The 17,657-nt window shown below is 41.5% G+C and overlaps 1 long non-coding RNA gene across 1 annotated transcript in view; it reads left to right on the top strand.

Annotated features, from left to right (window-relative positions):
* The first annotated feature begins 463 nt into the window (after positions 1-463).
* The window catches only part of LOC109615697, a 49,995-nt gene continuing 32,801 nt past the window's right edge, over positions 464-17,657 (top strand). Inside the window, exons 1-2 of the long non-coding RNA XR_002196673.2 lie at positions 464-896; positions 2,233-2,503. This is a non-coding gene — a long non-coding RNA (uncharacterized LOC109615697). The remainder of the gene's footprint in view (positions 897-2,232; positions 2,504-17,657) is intronic.

A 17,657-nucleotide genomic window follows, 5' to 3' on the forward strand; every position in this document is an offset into this window, starting at 1 on the left:
TTATTACTCAATATGGCTGTTACAAACTAAAAAAAAAATTCGGAATTTAAAGAAATCATCTCATAGCTTTAATACTTGCCTCTCCACATTAACTGCCAGATAAGGCTAGGACTGATTTCATGTAACATGAAGCTGGTGCCGTGAGTGTTCAAAGCTGTCATCAAGGTGAAGGGTGGCTACTTAGAAAAATATAAAATCGACACATTTTTTGGTTACTACATGATTCCATATGCAGTATCTCTTAGTTTGGATGTCTTCAATATTATTCAACAATGTGGAAAATAGTAAAACTAAGGAAATACCCATGAATGAGTAGGTGTATCCAAACGTTTGACTGGTTCTGTACATTTCATAAAGCTAAATAAAGCATTGTTTTACTTGTTGCAATTGCAAGCAATATCTTTTTTAATGATTTATTTTAACCATTGATGTTAATGATGTTATTCAACCATGGCAGCGAATTGAAATGAGTGTCGACCAAAGAAACACAGGCTTTTGTCATGGTATGGTGATGACCAGCGCCATCGTGTCGTGCACTCCCGGTTCCCGTCATTCCATGAACTCACCCCGGACTCATTCATTGTCTTGTCTCCCATAATCATGCACACCAGGTCCCAATCTTCCCATCACTCTGTTTAAATGTTTCTCCTCGGCTCCCCTCTCTTGTCGGTTATTGTTGCTACATGTCGCACGTCAGTGGTGAGTTTCGTGTCGCTGTTTAACCTCAGCCCCTTTTCTTTCGTTCAGTTTTGTTTTTGTATTCGGTGTTCTTTTCAATTAAAATCCAGCACGAATGCAATTTTGCCTGCGCCTTGTTCCTACTCTATACGACTACAACGTGACAGCCTTGGGAGTGACCAGAGAAAAACGATAACTCTAGTTGTACTGTAGTTTGAGTAAGTAATATCAGTGATTTGGGTCCCTGAGAGAGTGCATTTATCTGTTGGCCATATATAAAAAAAATATATCATACTTTGATCATCATTAAGGAAATATTATCACTGTACCACTCATTTTAAGTCACTATTGGTCTTATTACACTAATTCTTTCCTTAGTTATGACCAAGCAAAATCCAAACTGTTTCTCCTCATTGAAATAAATGTCAGCCATCCTAAAAACTGCTGAAACTGATTACTGACCAAATATACACTGATCAGCCATAACATTATGACCACTGACAGGTGGAGTTAATAACACTGATTATCTCGTTATCATGGCATCAGTGGGTGGAATATATTAGGCAGCAAGTGAACATTGTGTCCTCAAATTTGATGTGTTAGAAGCAGGAAAAATGGGCAAGTGTAAGGATCTGAGTGACTTTGACAAGGGCTAAATTGTGATGGCTTGACGACTGGGTCAGAGCATCTCCAAAACTGCAGCCCTTGTGGGGTGTTCCCAGTCAGTTATCAGTACGTATCAAAAGTGGTCCAAGGAAGGAAAAGCGGTGAACCGGCAACAGGGTCATGGGCGGCCAAGGCTCATTGATGCACGTGGGGAGCGAAGACTGGCCCATGTGGTCCGATCCCACAGACGAGGTACTGTAGATTAAATTGCTGAAATTGCGTACGGGGCTACGTAGCCGCAGACCAGTCAGGGTGCCCATGCTGACCCCTGTCCACTGCCGAAAGCATCGACAATGGGCGCGTGAGCATCACCACTGGACCACGAAGCAATGGAAGAAGGTGGCCTGGTCTGAGGAATCACGTTTCCCTTTACATCACATGGATGCGTTGTGCTTGTCACTTACCTGGAGAACACATGGTACCAGGATGCACTATGGGAAGGAGGGAAGCCGCAGAGTCAGTGTGATGTATTGGGCAATGTTCTGCTGGGAAACCTTGGGTCCTGCCATTCGTGTGGATGTTACTTTGACACGTACCACCCACCTAAGCATTGTTGCAGACCATGTTCACCCTTTCATGGCAACAGTATTCCCTGATGGCATTGGCCTCTTTCAGCAGGATAATGCTGTCACAATTCAATGTTAAGTACCCTGAGCTGGCTGTTGAAGTGAAATTGTTGTAGTCTGTAGATGAGATCCCTGATCCTGCATGGGACATGATGCCAATCTAGAGCTGCTATAGATAAGGTAAAGAGGATATTTGAATTGTCATGGGAGAAAACATGTGAATCTCCCTATTAAAACCCAGATATATTAGCCAACATTTGGCAATTGGTTATAATGTGGTGGGAATGTGTTCCAACCTACTGAATCAGTGTTGTACCAACAGAAGGCTTGCAGGTTCCGGATCATTCTGGGGCCAGCTAGCAGGGTCTGCCCCGCTCCTACACACCCTGCTGCCATTGGGACCTTGTCACGGGAGGCATTTAAAAGCTTGAGGCTGAATACAGAACGGCCAGAATGGAAGACAGAACAGGCAACGCTGCATGACGGAGATGAAGGGTGCAAGTGGTGACAAATTTACAACCACCAGCACCCATTCCTCCCACACCACCACTCAAAGGCTGGCCCAGAGATGACACCTTCTCCACCACAAAGGGGTTTGTCAATTGATATAGATTTTTCTCATACTTCCTCTCCTCTCACTTTTTCTTTTTGTTAAACCTTTATCCTAAACCCTTTTCCGGTTCCCTGTGTCTCTCCCAATAACAGTATGTGTATTTTACAATTTTTATGTAAAAGTATGAGTATGAATTTCAACCCCAATATAATTACTGTCATTGTCAACAGTCTACTGAATTGCAGCTAAAAACTACTTTTACTTCACCTACCAATTTCATTATGCTAGCTTTGCTACCATCTGATTTGAATTGCATGTAGCCCTAACAGTCACTATTCTCAAACTGAAAAGGATAATTTCTGTATGTTTGGCAGCGAAAACAAGTATCAAAATCGGTTTTATATAATAACATTTTTGTTTTCTCCCACAAGGGGTGTGTCCTTCAGCATTCTATTACATTCAAATTATGTCTTTACAGCATCTGTATGTTTGTTTAAATCATATGTTCTAAATACTTTACATCTTCATTGCTCTGTTTCTTTGCAGTGGCGATGCACACTCTTCTAGACATGTATTACCTATGATTCTTTTTTTGTTGGCATATGTAAGTGAGAGCATACACTTACATGCTCCACTGTGTACCTTACATCACAAATATAGTACATGGGGGAACATATACTGTAAATGTCAGCTTTATTTGATTCATACCCCTGATAGCCCTGCACCCCCCAAAATGATGTGATTTATCACAGTGCACTAAATCTGTACAAATTGCAATGTAAACTCATTTATAACTTGTACCCCTGCACGTTGGAAATGATGTCATTACAACCATAGATTTATATTACCTCTGGAAATCACAGCAAGTAAGATCCGGCCTTTGACATGTGCAATGCACTGTACATAACTATACTGGTCGGACTCCAGAGCCTTTTTGGGGACTTTAGGGAGTCATTATGAAAAATTGTATAATCTAGAGATCCGTTTGTTGCGTCTGAAGCATAAAGGCAATTTTGACATTTTCTGACAGCATTAGGTTTAATATTTGTTAATTATTTCAAAGACATTTAGCCTAGATTTGTTTTTCGATAGCTTTGGTTACACTTACTCCTTAAATAAAAATCTAACAGTTCTTGTTAACTGAAATAAATTGTTGTACAATTTGAAACATTACAGGCCCAGACTATACTTTAGCTGTTATAGTTATCTACTTTGATTAAGTGCAAAGCATTAGAATACCACTGAAATACTGTATCCTGTCAAACTTAATTAGCATTCCCCTAGGAGTACAATAAAACAAATTAACTGCATCCAGCTGTATCAAAGACAAACACAGTATACAGCCCACGTAACGCATGCATACTAGCCTACAGTGCTTGTCATAGCCATATTTCCCCAATGTCCTCTACGATGACTTTTACATTACATTAACCAGACACAGGCACTTGGCATTTCTTGGCATTTCCTTCTTAATTCCCAATTTAAAACTTGAGGACTGACTCTGTCCTTGACCAGAGCCAAGTGATCAACTCGTCCATGGCACAGGCCCCACATTCATTAAATACTTCATTAAACATCGCAACGGGACAGGCAGCTCAAGCTGACAAACCACATGGCCCCCACCAGGATATATAGGAGCAGCTATACAGATAGTCACAGCAAGTAACAAACATGCTTCTCTTTCTGAACACATCCTGCTCTCTCTCCTGTCTTACTCTCAATCTGTACCCAACCTTCTCTCTAGTATGGCCAATAATGCAGCAGCACTGTGAGACTGAGGATCTTACCTCTTTCTTCTTTCATTCACATGCCATTTATTTTCAAAGTTCCCCAAGATGCCACCTACTGTCACACTTCTCATGACTTACAAAGGGTGATAGGCACATTTAAAAATATATATATTTAAGTAGGTTTGAGCTGCTACTGCTAAGGATCATCGTTTAAGAAAGCTTGTGGTAGAGGTGGTTCAGAGTGAATAAAGTGACTTTTGGTGCTTTTAAATATATTTTATTTTGTTCAATCACTAAAATCTATCATTAATTAGATTTTCCAGTTTATTTGGTTTTGGAATTAAGAAGTGCTACTACGATACTTGACATTTGCACTTCTTTCAGAAGGAGAGTGAAAGAGAGTTTTCAGTCGCTTTACTGCAAACAGGTTCTCATGCAGTTTAATTTTCACATAGCACTCTAGCACTTCCCAAGGAGGTCGGGTGTTAAGATCAGATTCTATACCTTGACCAATATACAGTTCATGCAATATAGTATATAAACAATGGATAGGTTGTTTTGCAATGCAGCTACAATAATACATTTGTAAGATCTTCAATATCATGAAGAGCAGCACAGCATGTTTTTGCCAAAGATATTAAGTGAATTACTATAATTCATCAAATCACTACACTAGATGGTGTACCTGAAAGTACAGTATAGAGCCTGCAAAAATAAAATGAAGGGAACACTTAAAGGGTAGTTCGTCCAAAAATCATGTTTTTCAGATAATTCACTTACCAAATGTTATTCCAGAATGCACATAGAGTAACTTTTTCCAACCATACATTATTCACCTCTGTCCCAGGCTGTAATTACCATTCTTATAATCATCCAAATTCATGAATGGAAACTGTTCGTAACCACTATAGCAAAGCTGCATTGCAAGCGGGAAAACTACTCCAAAACATTCCAAACTAAGGCTAGTGGTGTTGTTTAACTCAAAGAACATGACAAAGTTGTATTCTTCTAAAAAAGTTGTAGGTTTCGCGATACAATTATCATTTAAAATAAACTGGTCCTTCCTGTGTTAGCCGGTCAGTTTTGTTCACAACTGCATCAATCCGCACATTTGTTTGGGAAGAGGTGTACACGTCACAGTAAACAAAAATGTGTATTCGCTAGCTAGAAAGCAAGTTACCTATTTCATCATTGATATTCACCAAAGGACAGTCAAAGTTGATTTGCTTGGGAGACAAAAAATGTACTAGAAAAGACATTCTAGGCCAGAGGGACCCAATGGCCAGCTCTCAAAATAGTAAGTAGCTACAGTGGGGAAAACAAGTATTTGATACACTGCCGAATTTGCAGGTTTTCCTACTTACAAAGCATGTAGAGGTCTGTAATTTGTAAAGACAATGGTAGATACCAAACATGTTTTCAATTATTAAATCACTTAACCCTTTGGCGCGTACGATCACACCAGTGTGATCAATCTAGAGTGGTCCCTGGAGCGTACGATCACACTGGTGAGATTAGAACGTCCTGTTTAGAACGCACCATTAGCATACCTAGCTACAAGTAACGTAACAATGGCTGGTAAAACCGTGCAATTATTTACTCAAATCGGAACAAGAAGCGTTACTTACGTACCAACAGACAGCCAACACTAATGCACAAAAACGAATTATATTAGCGACTACTACCGATCAAAACCATTGCAAAAACTTTCTAGAAGTTACGTTCCCCGTTGTATGCATTTTATATAGTTTATTCATTTTCACTGCACTGAATAACTGGTCACGATTTGTTAGCTAGCGGGCAGCTGACGTTTGCTAGCGGTTAGCTGACGTTTTCTAGCTAGCTACAGTTATAAATCAACCAACTTTTGCAGCTCTTAGAATTCGAGTCAACGAGAGAAGCTTGCAATGCAATGCATGTAGTGTTCCTTACCTAGCAAGGTGACTGTTCAAATGCTGGTGTGAATTCAAATGCTGCAGAGTACTGAAGTCACGTGCAAAAAAACTCACACTGGGGGGTCGGTAAGGATTATTTGAAACTCACGCGTGAAAAGGTTAAGTAGCTTTTACAAGAGTCAATAGACCTGTATATCTAACTAAATTGTGTGTCAATAATGGTAGAATGAAATGTTACATATCATGTCTGGATTAAAATATGGCAAGTCTCCTCTCCCAGCTCCCTGGTACCTTTCTTTGCAAACAAAACACGATCGTGGCATTTTCCACACTGATAAAAATAAAGCTGAAGTCCACCGACGATATTCACGATAATGGACCAGCTAGAGAATCTCTCACCTCAAGTAACTTCTGGAGGTTAAAGTTCACTCCCACCCAGATTACATCATTGCCGAAGGACAGAAGCTGTGTTGATTGGCTATAGGAAATAGTTTGCTAGTGCCAATTTGGATTGACCATATTCCGCCGGCTGTTTGGTCAACAAATTTGTTGCTTTGCTGTGCAGTTCTACGCAGTTGTTTGTTTGGCAAACTGGGTACTGGGTTTTAAATGATGCTAACGCTGGTACTTCATCTGTGCGTTATTACTACATCATTCAGAACCCTTACTGTGATTTACTTGTTCCCTTACTCAAAGACTATTGAAAGCTGAAATACGATCCTTACAGCTGAAATGGCCAATGCACATGCAATATTTGTATGACCTTTATATTAACAAAACATAATAAATGCATGGATGTTTTCTACCTTTAGTTCATCCAGAGTAGCTGTTTAACGGTCAAATGGCGAGCCTAAGCTACAACATTTGTAAATTTACTTTTCACGTTTTATGTTATCTTCAAATAATCAAATTGATGCAGCAGGCTTAACATGCAGTCCCAACTGTGTCTTTACTGAAAGAGAATCATCCAGTTGAGCGCTTATCATTTTATGCTGAGTGACGTGAGAATGTATGGTTTTCAGTAACTTTGTTCAGATCACAGATAATGAAATTAAATAATCAGATCATATCCATACCCGGCAAATTGCTCATATCTGTCATGATCTTTGTTTTGTCCTATTACTCAGAACACCCCTATAAACATAAATCGTAGCCATATGTTTAGCAATATGTCATAAAATAACATGTAAAATAATAGTACCATACATTTTTGTAATTATTAATGAATTTAATCATTTCAGTGGTTCAATAGGCATGCAAAACAATTCCCTTCAGAAATGTATTTACAGATCTCTACAAAACATATCCACCTCTCCTTCCTATAGGTGTGCAAAGGTTGATGCAGTATGAAACTTTTCTTTCAGCATTCTTGAGGTCAGCCTGAAGATGTCTAGCAGTTGTATGAGGTGCTTTGTCAAACCTCCTTTTGACCAGGGCGACTGGTCATTAGGGGCATGTGTCAACAGAAGGAACTGCAACATTTTTATTTTTATTCCTATAATTTATTATCTATGAATATAGCATCTTCCTAAATTGCATATAATTTGTGTGAGGATTTTATGTAAAGTTCATTGGTCCTTGCCTTGCTGCTTCAGACTGCGTTCAGCCGTTTCAAGTTCGCAGTAGTAGGCCATAGTCTAAGCGTGGATGAGGGGCTAGCCCCCATACATTGTATGTATGAAAATATTAATACGCATGCTCAGAATGTTTGTGTGATCAATGTAGATCACATGAATTTGATGCGAAGTGGGGCTGACAGCCGGTAGCCCCACCACAGCATAATTTTGTATTTCAGACCTGATTGGCTGTCTGTCAGTCTGGCACCAACATTATCCGGCAAGAAGAACGAGGAGGGTAGATTGTCTTATCTAGCTTGTTAGCTTCACAAACACCAGATAACTTGAGAAAATGAATCAAGTGGATTTCATACTCAAGCACCAGTATGAAACCCTTTATTTGGAGGAGAAACTTGAAGTAAAGCGACTTGGTGCCCATCAGCCATGGGATATTGTCGTCACTCAAACTGCTGGTAAAAGTAACCGTGTGCTTAACATGGAGAGGTTTTTAAAGAAAAAGTGGCTAATGGTTAACATACAAAAGAAGGCACTCTTCTGTTTTCCATGTTTGCTAATTGGTGGAGATGGTAATTGGTCGAGGACACGTTACAAAGATTTTAAACATCTTTCTGAGAGGATTGCAAAACATCAGAGCAGCAGGAGTCATCTGGACAATGCTGTGAAATTAGGCTTACTTGGAAGGGTAAATGTTGCAGCCCAAGTTGACAGTGCATACAGGCGCTCCATTGAGCAGCATAACAAACAGGTGGAGGAAAACAGGTACGTTCTCAGTCGGATCATAACGTATTAAACTGTGTGGAAAATGTGAAACCGCACTGCGGGGGCACAACGAGTCTGTGGACTCCCTGAATCCTGGAATATTCAGATGCATTTTTGAGACTGTGTGAGGCCGATTCAAGACTTCAGAGGCACTATGACGCTCAGCTCATCTTCAAAGGGACATCTAGCACTGTACAAAACGTACTGTTAGACTGTATGTATGAAGTGTACAGGAAGGAGATAGCCAAGCAAGTGGACGAGACATCATAGCCATACAGGCAGATGAGACTACTGATGTCTCCTGTAAATCCCAAATGGTGGTTGTGTTGTGATACATGTTGCCTGACAATACAGTGACAGATAGGTTTTTGGAGTTTGTGGGAGTCAAAGATAAAACTGGACTCAGCCTCTCTAATAGCACCAAGGGTGTGCTGGAACCACTGAAGCTGGGAGAAAAGCTGATCCCTCAGACTTATGATGGAGCGGCTGTAATGAGTGGAAACGTCCGAGGAGTACAGACAGTAATGAAAGAGACATACCCACATGCCCAGTTTGTTCACTGCTATGCATACCAGCTGAACTTGACCTTGCAGCAATTTTGTTCAGCAAGGATGAGCATCCTGAAGGTGTTTCTTGCAGACTTAACTGCTTTTGCTACCTTTTTCTGTGGCTCTCCAAAACGTGTTGCGGCACTTGCTGAGGCATCACAGAGACGCACTCCAAGGCCACCTGTTGTACGATGGAACTCTAAAAGTAGAACTGTCAATGCAGTTTGGGAAAACCGCGCTGCTCTGCTCCTGCGTATGGACATACACACACACACACACAACCAGGATGGGATGAGGCCACCATAAGTATTTTTTTTCTCTTCCTTATGCCAGAAGTTGATGTTTTATACAACACTCTACAAAAACGGAGCATTGATACATCTGGGATTAGTAGTGCTCTCACCCGTTTCAAGAAGAATGTCCAGAATATGCGGAAGCAAACTGATGAATGGGCTACCACCATTCACGATGGAACAGACGAGCCAGGCCGACAAGTAACCAACACAGCGCAGATGATGAAGGAAGCATGCGACACAGTCATCTCCCAGGTGGAGCAGAGGTTTTCACAAAGTGACCACCTGATCGCTGCCAAGCTGGTTGACAGTTCGCTCTTCCCACAATTTGTCCTGTCATTCCCTACATCTGCGCATGAATGTGCGGTGAAACTATGGCCTCTAGGAAACGAGGAAAAGTGGAAGTCTGAGCTGACCACTGTACCGCCACACTGAGCTTCACACTGGTAAGATGGCCCTGTCTCTGTTAAGATTCATCCATGAGAACAACCTAGAGGAGGCTTTTGCTGAGACCGTCACTCTGCTAAAAATGATCATAACAACACCTATGACAACACCCCTTCAAACCAGGACCTTCAGCATGCACTGGGACGGTTTGCAGCTGAGTGTGAAGCGGTGGGGAAGTAAAATCAGTACCTCCAAATCCGAGGCCATGGTCCTCAGTCGGAAAAGGGTGGCTTGCCCACTTCAGGTTGGTGGAAAGTGCCTGCCTCAAGTGGAGGAGTTTAAGTATCTAGGGGTCTTGTTCACGAGTGAGGGAAGGATGGAACGGGAGATCGACAGACGGATCGGTGCAGCTTCTGCAGTAATGCGGTCGATGTAACGGTCTGTCATGGTGAAGAAAGAGCTGAGTCGCAAGGCGAAGCTCTCGATTTACCGGTCAATCTATGTTCCTACTCTCACCTATGGTCATGAGCTTTGGGACCGAAAGGACAAGATCCCGGATACAGGCGGCTGGGCGATCCCTTAGAGATAGGGTGAGAAGCTCGGTCACCCGGGAGGAGCTCAGAGAAGAGCCGCTGCTCCTCCACATCGAGAGGGGTCAGCTGAGGTGGCGTGGGCATCTGTTTCGGATGCCTCCTGGACGCCTTCCCGAGAAGGCCATCGAAAGCCAGCTGACTCAGCTGCTACCTGACTTAATTCCCAAAGTAATCGAAAGGTTTGCCCAGAGGAAGAACTGCCGTGCCGCCTTTATAAGTGAGCCCTCAGCCTTGGTGTATGAAAGCATATTTTATCATCCTGCCTTTGTGGTGCAGGTCAATGCGTTGGGCATATTTTTGTACTGGATCGATCGATTGATATAGATGGTGATGAGTGACAGTGTGTCCATGCCTATCTATTAGGTTGTTGTCATAGAATGGATCTGTATCCCTAAAAAGTTGTCTTTCCGCTTCGTTGTGGCCTTCAGTGGTGTTGAGCTCATTGCTGTTCGCGAATGGCCTGTAGGCACATTGGTTCTGAGATGGGTTGCATTCTTAATTTAGGTTTGTAAAAGTGACAGTGGTAATTTTGCACATGTGTGAGAGAGAAGGAGAGCAATTACACAAGGTCTCTCTCTCTCTCTCTCTCTCCAGTATGTGAACTACAACACCTGATAGAAGCAAGCCGCTAAAAGAGTCATTAAAAGAGTTTTGTGGAGCCACGCTGTTTGGTAATGTGTTAAATAAAACACATCAGTAGCAAGAGGGAGTTTTGTAGCTGTACTGGTATGTATCCTATATTTTGGAATGGTTTGTGCCCGATAAATTTTTTACATAAAAACGCCACTGCTTTTGACAGCATCTAAGGTTGAGCATCTTATTTCTGCAACATCCTGGGAGGTTAACCATAGTTTCACGTGCTGCAAACGTTATTAGAAAATAATTGTCAGCTCACAAAAATATACTTTGTCCATGGACAAATAATATTTTGGGGTCTTTAATATTACAAATTGCAAACTCTGGATCTGAAGTGAAAGGCATTTGTAAAAATGTGCCTCAAACAAGCTTTACAGTCTGTGCAGTAAAAACACCAATCCATTTAGTTTCCCCTCATTTTAAGTCACTTACAGTGGGGACATACATGACTTTCTCAGAGCAATCACCGACCTCACAACATATTGTGCTGCATATGCACATGCACCCCACAAATCGGCGTTGCGCCAACCCTCCCCAAGAGAGAAAGCCGGTAGCTTCCGGAATTTACCCAGTGCCCCGGCAGAGCCTGCCGAGCCTCCCAGTGCCCCGGCGGAGACCAACGAACCTCCCGGCACAATGTGGCACTGAGCATCGCTGCACGACGGAGGTGGAGCAGGAAGCTAGCAAGGGCATGGAGGGTGCAGATGCTGCCAAACTCCCATTCCTCCCAAACTACCAACGGGAGCCCCCCCCCCAGGACAAAGCTGCCTCAAATTAAAGGGGTTTCTCTTTTGGTTTAGATTTCTCCCCCACATCCTCCCCGTTTTTTGTTAATTAAATGGCCACCACGGCCCTGAAAACATCCTTTGTGTCTGATCCCTGTTTCTATCCCCGTTACAATATGTAATATGCATCACAATCTGAATTTTGTTGAGCGTAGAAAATTATATGATTGCTGTTATGATTACAGTTGTAGCCACAACTTGGGTTTTATTCTTCTAGCCATCTGTTTTTTTTTTGTATAAAAGGATCAACACTGTAATACAGAAACTTGCAGCAAAAGGCATCAGTAAACTGTCTGATACATTCTGCTCTAGAGAATAGAGCAGGCTGAGATTGGCCTTCCCACATAATTAATTAGGTCTGCAGTGAGCAGCAGCCAAGACAAGGAAAAAAGGACGGGCACAGCCCTGGGATTTCTTTTCAATAAGCATTATTGCAGACGAGCAATGCCCCTCCACCGACATTTTATTATTCTAAGGAAATCACAGTGTCCTCTGGGGATAGTTTGGATATTGTGTGTACTGAAGACGTCTGTCTCCTCTGCCTGTGTTTCTCTGTTCTGTGTTTAAGGGGTTGGTACGTTTGTAGACCGAAGAGGAGGGTTGGACGCTGCTATGTAAAACACAATATTCAACAGAAACCTGTCAGTGGATCTCCAGTAAAGTGTGAAAACAAGTCTTCTGCTAAATTAGCATTTTGCAAGTCCAAAAGAACATACAAATTTAAAAAAGACAAATGTATACAGCATTTGTTGAGTTAACCTAAACGTCCAATGTCCTACACATATCATTGATTTGAAGGCTACATTCTCTTAAACAGTTAAATAAACTGTAATTGTGTAGAATGCAAACCAAAAAGACCACCCCAGCAGAGGAAAAGGTACTAAACATTTATATGACATGAACTACAGACTAATAGCCATTTAACTTTCATTGAGATGCCTGGAGATTAAGACATATTATACCATATTAGCTACACTACTCATCTGCAATGTATAGATAACACTGATCAGAATGCATTTAGCTCCAAGTCTAAACAATTTGTTTAGTGGGTATCATTGTGCTAGAAAGAAATGGCATCTGTAATTAGCTAAGTTTGGGTAAAAGGTTTACACATTACCAACCAAAATCCACATGGGCAAGAATATCACATGAGAAGTTATTATTAATTAATAATTTACTTAACTGACTGAGCTCAATTGGCAAAACGTTTCATAATATGGACAATCATACTGGTTAGATACAAAAGGTATCAAACCTAAATATAGTTTTTAAGAAAGTGTGTTGAAATGTCTTCTGCACGTTTCAAAGTGACACTGCAACAGAAAAATGTACAGAATTAAGACCATCTGTGAATCATACTGTTTTGTAATTTAGCATTGGCATGTTCCAGAAACATAAAAAATGTCTTAGTTATGACAAGATGCAGTGAAGCCTCGTCTTTGCAAAGCTTCTGTTGGGGTGTGTGTGGCTGCCTGCTCTGCATTGCTCGGCAGTTCAGAGGAATCACAGAAATAAGATCACACACTCGCGTTTGCCCGAAACAGCTTTGAGCATTTGCAGTTTGCCATTACATAACAGGCTCAGTCCTAATTGCCAGATACTTGCACAAGATGAAAGCTTCATTAGGGATATGCAACAGTCAGAGCTACCAGTTTCCGAAACGTTGCACACCAAGGAAGTTTTGCAAGTTATTTCAAACATTCCACAGGCAAGTGATTACAGGATATGTCAGGAATGTCAAAGAGGCACCAATTGTAGAGAGTGTGGTGCTGTAGGTATGAGGGGATCATGAGAAGATATAGAGATCAGATGTGCCTCTACAGAATCTCTGAGTATAATCCCATTCCCCTCAAATGTTTTGGTTATTTCATAATTTATACATATTCTATGTCAGTCGCCCCCCCCCCCCCATGGACATAGTTTAACTCCATAAAAATGAAATGATGCTCAGATCTGGTGATTGGAAATGCCATGGTGTTCAGAAAACCACTCCTGAAATTCATTTTGTGACGTGTTTTGGGGCATTATCATCCTGGAATACTGGAAGATCACGAGAGAACAGTGTTTGCACCATATGGTGAGCCTTGTCCTGGAAAATGGCTTCATATTTCCTGGCTGTTATACAGACAAGCAGAGCAATCATCAGACTCCCATGAGATGGCTGCCCATACTGTACCATTATAGACCCCCCACCATGTTTAACCGTTGTCAGCATTTTGGGCGGAAGGCATCCTTCGGTTTTCTTCAAACATCAACCCATCCGAATGTAGAAAATAGGGTGGATGATGAGTCATCAGACCATATTATAATTGGTTTCCATTGCACAGGGATCCAACATTTTTGCATTGGCCTTACTAGATATAAGCACTTTCCAAATAGCAGCCCCGCCATAAATTTCAGCTTAGTGAAGCTCATGAAATACAGTTTTTGTTAAGACTGTGTCACAGAGGTGCTGATTCGGTGCAAATTTATGAGGCAGTGCTTTTGGGGCATTAAACAACTATCCTGTTAAATCCTGTATAAGTGTCCATCTATCCCTGTCAGCCAGCTTCAACTTGTGACCACTATTCTTCCATTCAATTTCGCCATGTTCGGCATATGCTGTCATAGATTTTGAGATTGTTCCCCTTGACACATTGAATAATTCGGATGAACCTATAATTTGGGCACTGGCTACTTGATCTCTTTGGAACTTTTGTTAGTTGCCTCCTGTGGCTTTGAAAGCTCAAATATCAAAGTATTAGTAGTGAGAGCTCTTTTATAGCTAATGCACATGTTGTGCTAATTTGCACTCAACCTAATAATTACCTTCCTAGCTGTGTTTGTTTTGTGATTAGTTGACTCCAAATGAACAAGACCTTTTCTATGTGTTTTCTATGTGTACCTTTTCTTTTTTGTACACCTCGTACATGTGCACAGGCACAACCGCCTGTCCATGTACGTGTTTTTGCCGGACCACGTAAGCGGAGCCGGCTAAGAAGAGCAAATGTCTCTTACTGAGTGACTGACTGAGTGCCTGGCTGCCCCTTGTTAAATAGTGTAGTGGTTAGAGAAGCAGACTTGTGAACTATAGGTCCCAAATTTGTATCTCCTCGCAGGCGAAGCGAATTACGCATTGTGAATTATTCCGTATTGGCGAAAACTTTGCTGGCTGAAACTGTATACGGTTATATTGCGACTCTTTCTGGCATGGAATAGTTCATCTTCAGTCTTGGTAGAAATTGCTCAATTCTTATCAATTCTTATCAAGTCTAGCGACTGCTGACACTTGTGATGCTGTGGTGTAGTGGTTAAAGACAGTGTCTTTCATATGGAAGACCTATGTTCGAATCTATTGAGAGCAACAACATTAATAATTTCTGGTAGATTCCACGATTCTCTCGTCTTTTCACTTGATGAAAAAGTTAGGCAAAAGAGGATTCGTTCAGGGTAGAGACAAGAGGCTATACTGACACCCAGCAACTGTATAGCTCTGTGGTGTTGTGGTTAACGACGCAGCCTTTCACAAGGGTGACCTGGGTTCAAATCTTGAAGTGGCAACATTTTCTATTGCTGAACTAGGCTTGTCTGGTTTATTGTTTTTATCAAATTTTGTTGCAATGGGTACAGCATTTCATACTATTCATTTGTGCATGATGACATCAAAGCTATATCATACCACAATGGATATTTACAAAATTATGCTTTTTACTTTTCTAATTGTCTTGGTAGCCAGTTCATCATAGCAGCAAGGCACCACAAAACGTCTTACAACAATACAGGAAAATCTGTATGAACATCACATCGCCCTGGGCCAGATAATTCTACCTTTGGTACTGACGCTAATATTGGAGAAGGGCCAAAGAAAGAGCCAAGTTGATTTGGTGTAGTCCCATCTGACACCACCTATCCAAAAGCCATGCCTCTTATGTTACCATGCTGAAGACCAGGGCATGAATACAACATGTTACAATGCTGCCAGAAGTTAGCGCTGGAGTAGGTGAAAGCATTTGAAAGTGTATAAAAGACCTTACTGGGTCTAGTACCGCATGGTATGTGCGTACACTTGTTTGTGTATCGAGGAACATTTGGTTCCAGAAGAAAGCCACAAAATATAAGGCGCAGCACAGAATGAGTGGGTATTGCCTTTTCAGCTTGTTGAACCTACTCTTCTTTCCTTTTAACACATGGCACAGAAATGATGAAGTTGTCAATAGGACAAAAAGGTTTTCATTGGATGGGTGATCTGGGAGTTGTCATCAGCCATTGTGTTTGGAGTAAACAGGCTGTCCTGTGAGGACTCATAGCCTGCCAATGACTAGCATCTGGAGACAATGGAGCCATTCACGGGTGGAACTCTAAGCAAATGCTTTGGAGAAGCTTGTAGAGGGCCAATAAATAGAGCTTTTATTTTGGGCCTATACCATGCCAACATTCTGCCCGGTGCTATAACTAACGCTCAGGGATCCGCACACAGGATTCCAGACAACCGTGTGAAGATGACCTTGAGTGACAAAAATATCCGCTTGAATAACAGCCCTAAGACAGCAGGCTTTCCCTAGAGATTATCACTACAGTAAATGGTCTACAATTACAAAGATCTTGCTAACCATTGCCAGAGAAGCCTATAACCCAAGCCAGGATAGAAGGAAGACCTATTGTAATTAAAATGGAGAAGGCAGCTTCCTCAAATCTAATTTTAGTTTCCAATTATTTGTTAACAAGTGAATTTAAAGTGAAATGCTTATCCGTCGACCCTTTCCCCAAACATATAAATGACACAAATGTACATATAATTTTTATAAAAGATAGATGGTATTAATAAAAGGAATACATACCCAGTTACAGTAACTTTACAGGGAATACAAGTACTGGGTCGTGGGCATGGATACAGGTCATTTATGTTTAAGCACCATCCGGTAAAGTGGTTTTAAATCATCAAGTAAGGCTTAAGTGAATGAACAACAAAGAAACAAATGCACATTCTCACCCTCACTTGGGTCACGGACACCTCTTTTGTTATTTACTGCAGGTGAGGACCTGTTTCCCTAATCACGGTCCCTATTTAAGTTCCTCTTTTCCTAGAGTGTCTTGTCAGTCTTTGTTTGGTTCATAGCCATGTGTAACATTGTCCTTCCTTGTTTAGTGGTCTAGTGTTTGTTTTAGGTTTAGTACTTTCATTAAATGTCCTCTGTTCTCCCTGCCCATGTGTCTTGCCTCCTCAATGTCACAGTCACTGGGTTACTGTTGTTCATCGTTGCGGTCCTCTTGCAATAGGAGTGAAGTCAGTGGGTGATTCTCGCCACTCATAGTTCAGGGAGTGTCTACGTCATAAAAAGATGATGTCACGATTTCAAAGAAGCAGGACCCAAATGCAGACTTGAAGGAAAAATATAGGATTTAATGGTGGAACTGAAGCAGGTAGACACAAAACAAGGAAATGGCAGAAAAACAGGGAGGCAGGCAAAAACACTGGCTGGTGGCAGGGACAGACATAAACCAAGCAGAAAAACACAATGACTGACAAAGGGCTAACAGAAGAGGGCAAACTAAATAGGGTCTAACGAGGACCAACAAGACACAGGTGCAAACGACAAGGACAGGCACAGGTTGCGGGTAAGGACACAAACAAACATCAAACGTTGCGGGCTACATTCAAAACCAAAACAGAACGTCACATTACACATTACCCCCAATAAATATTCTCCCCTCAATAGTGCAAAACATAACCACAAAATACAATTAACCCACCCCCAATAAAAATTATCCCCCCATTAGCGCAAAACACAACCAGTAATATGATGAAACACTCCCAATACAATACACCTTTCCCAAATATAAACGCATTCCCCCAAAATATGAAAAAACATTAAGTCAAAACGGAAAGGGTAGGTACAAGACTCTCGTCTCTCAGGTCAGGGCCTGACCACAAAGGTGCCTCGCTCATTGTTTGTGTTCAGTTTGGCACCTCAGTTCATGATTGTTGTGCTCCTAAGTTTCAGTTTGTTTTTC

Source organism: Esox lucius, chromosome 4 (assembly GCF_011004845.1).
Source record: "Esox lucius isolate fEsoLuc1 chromosome 4, fEsoLuc1.pri, whole genome shotgun sequence".
In the NCBI taxonomy this organism is placed as follows: Eukaryota; Metazoa; Chordata; class Actinopteri; order Esociformes; family Esocidae; genus Esox; species Esox lucius.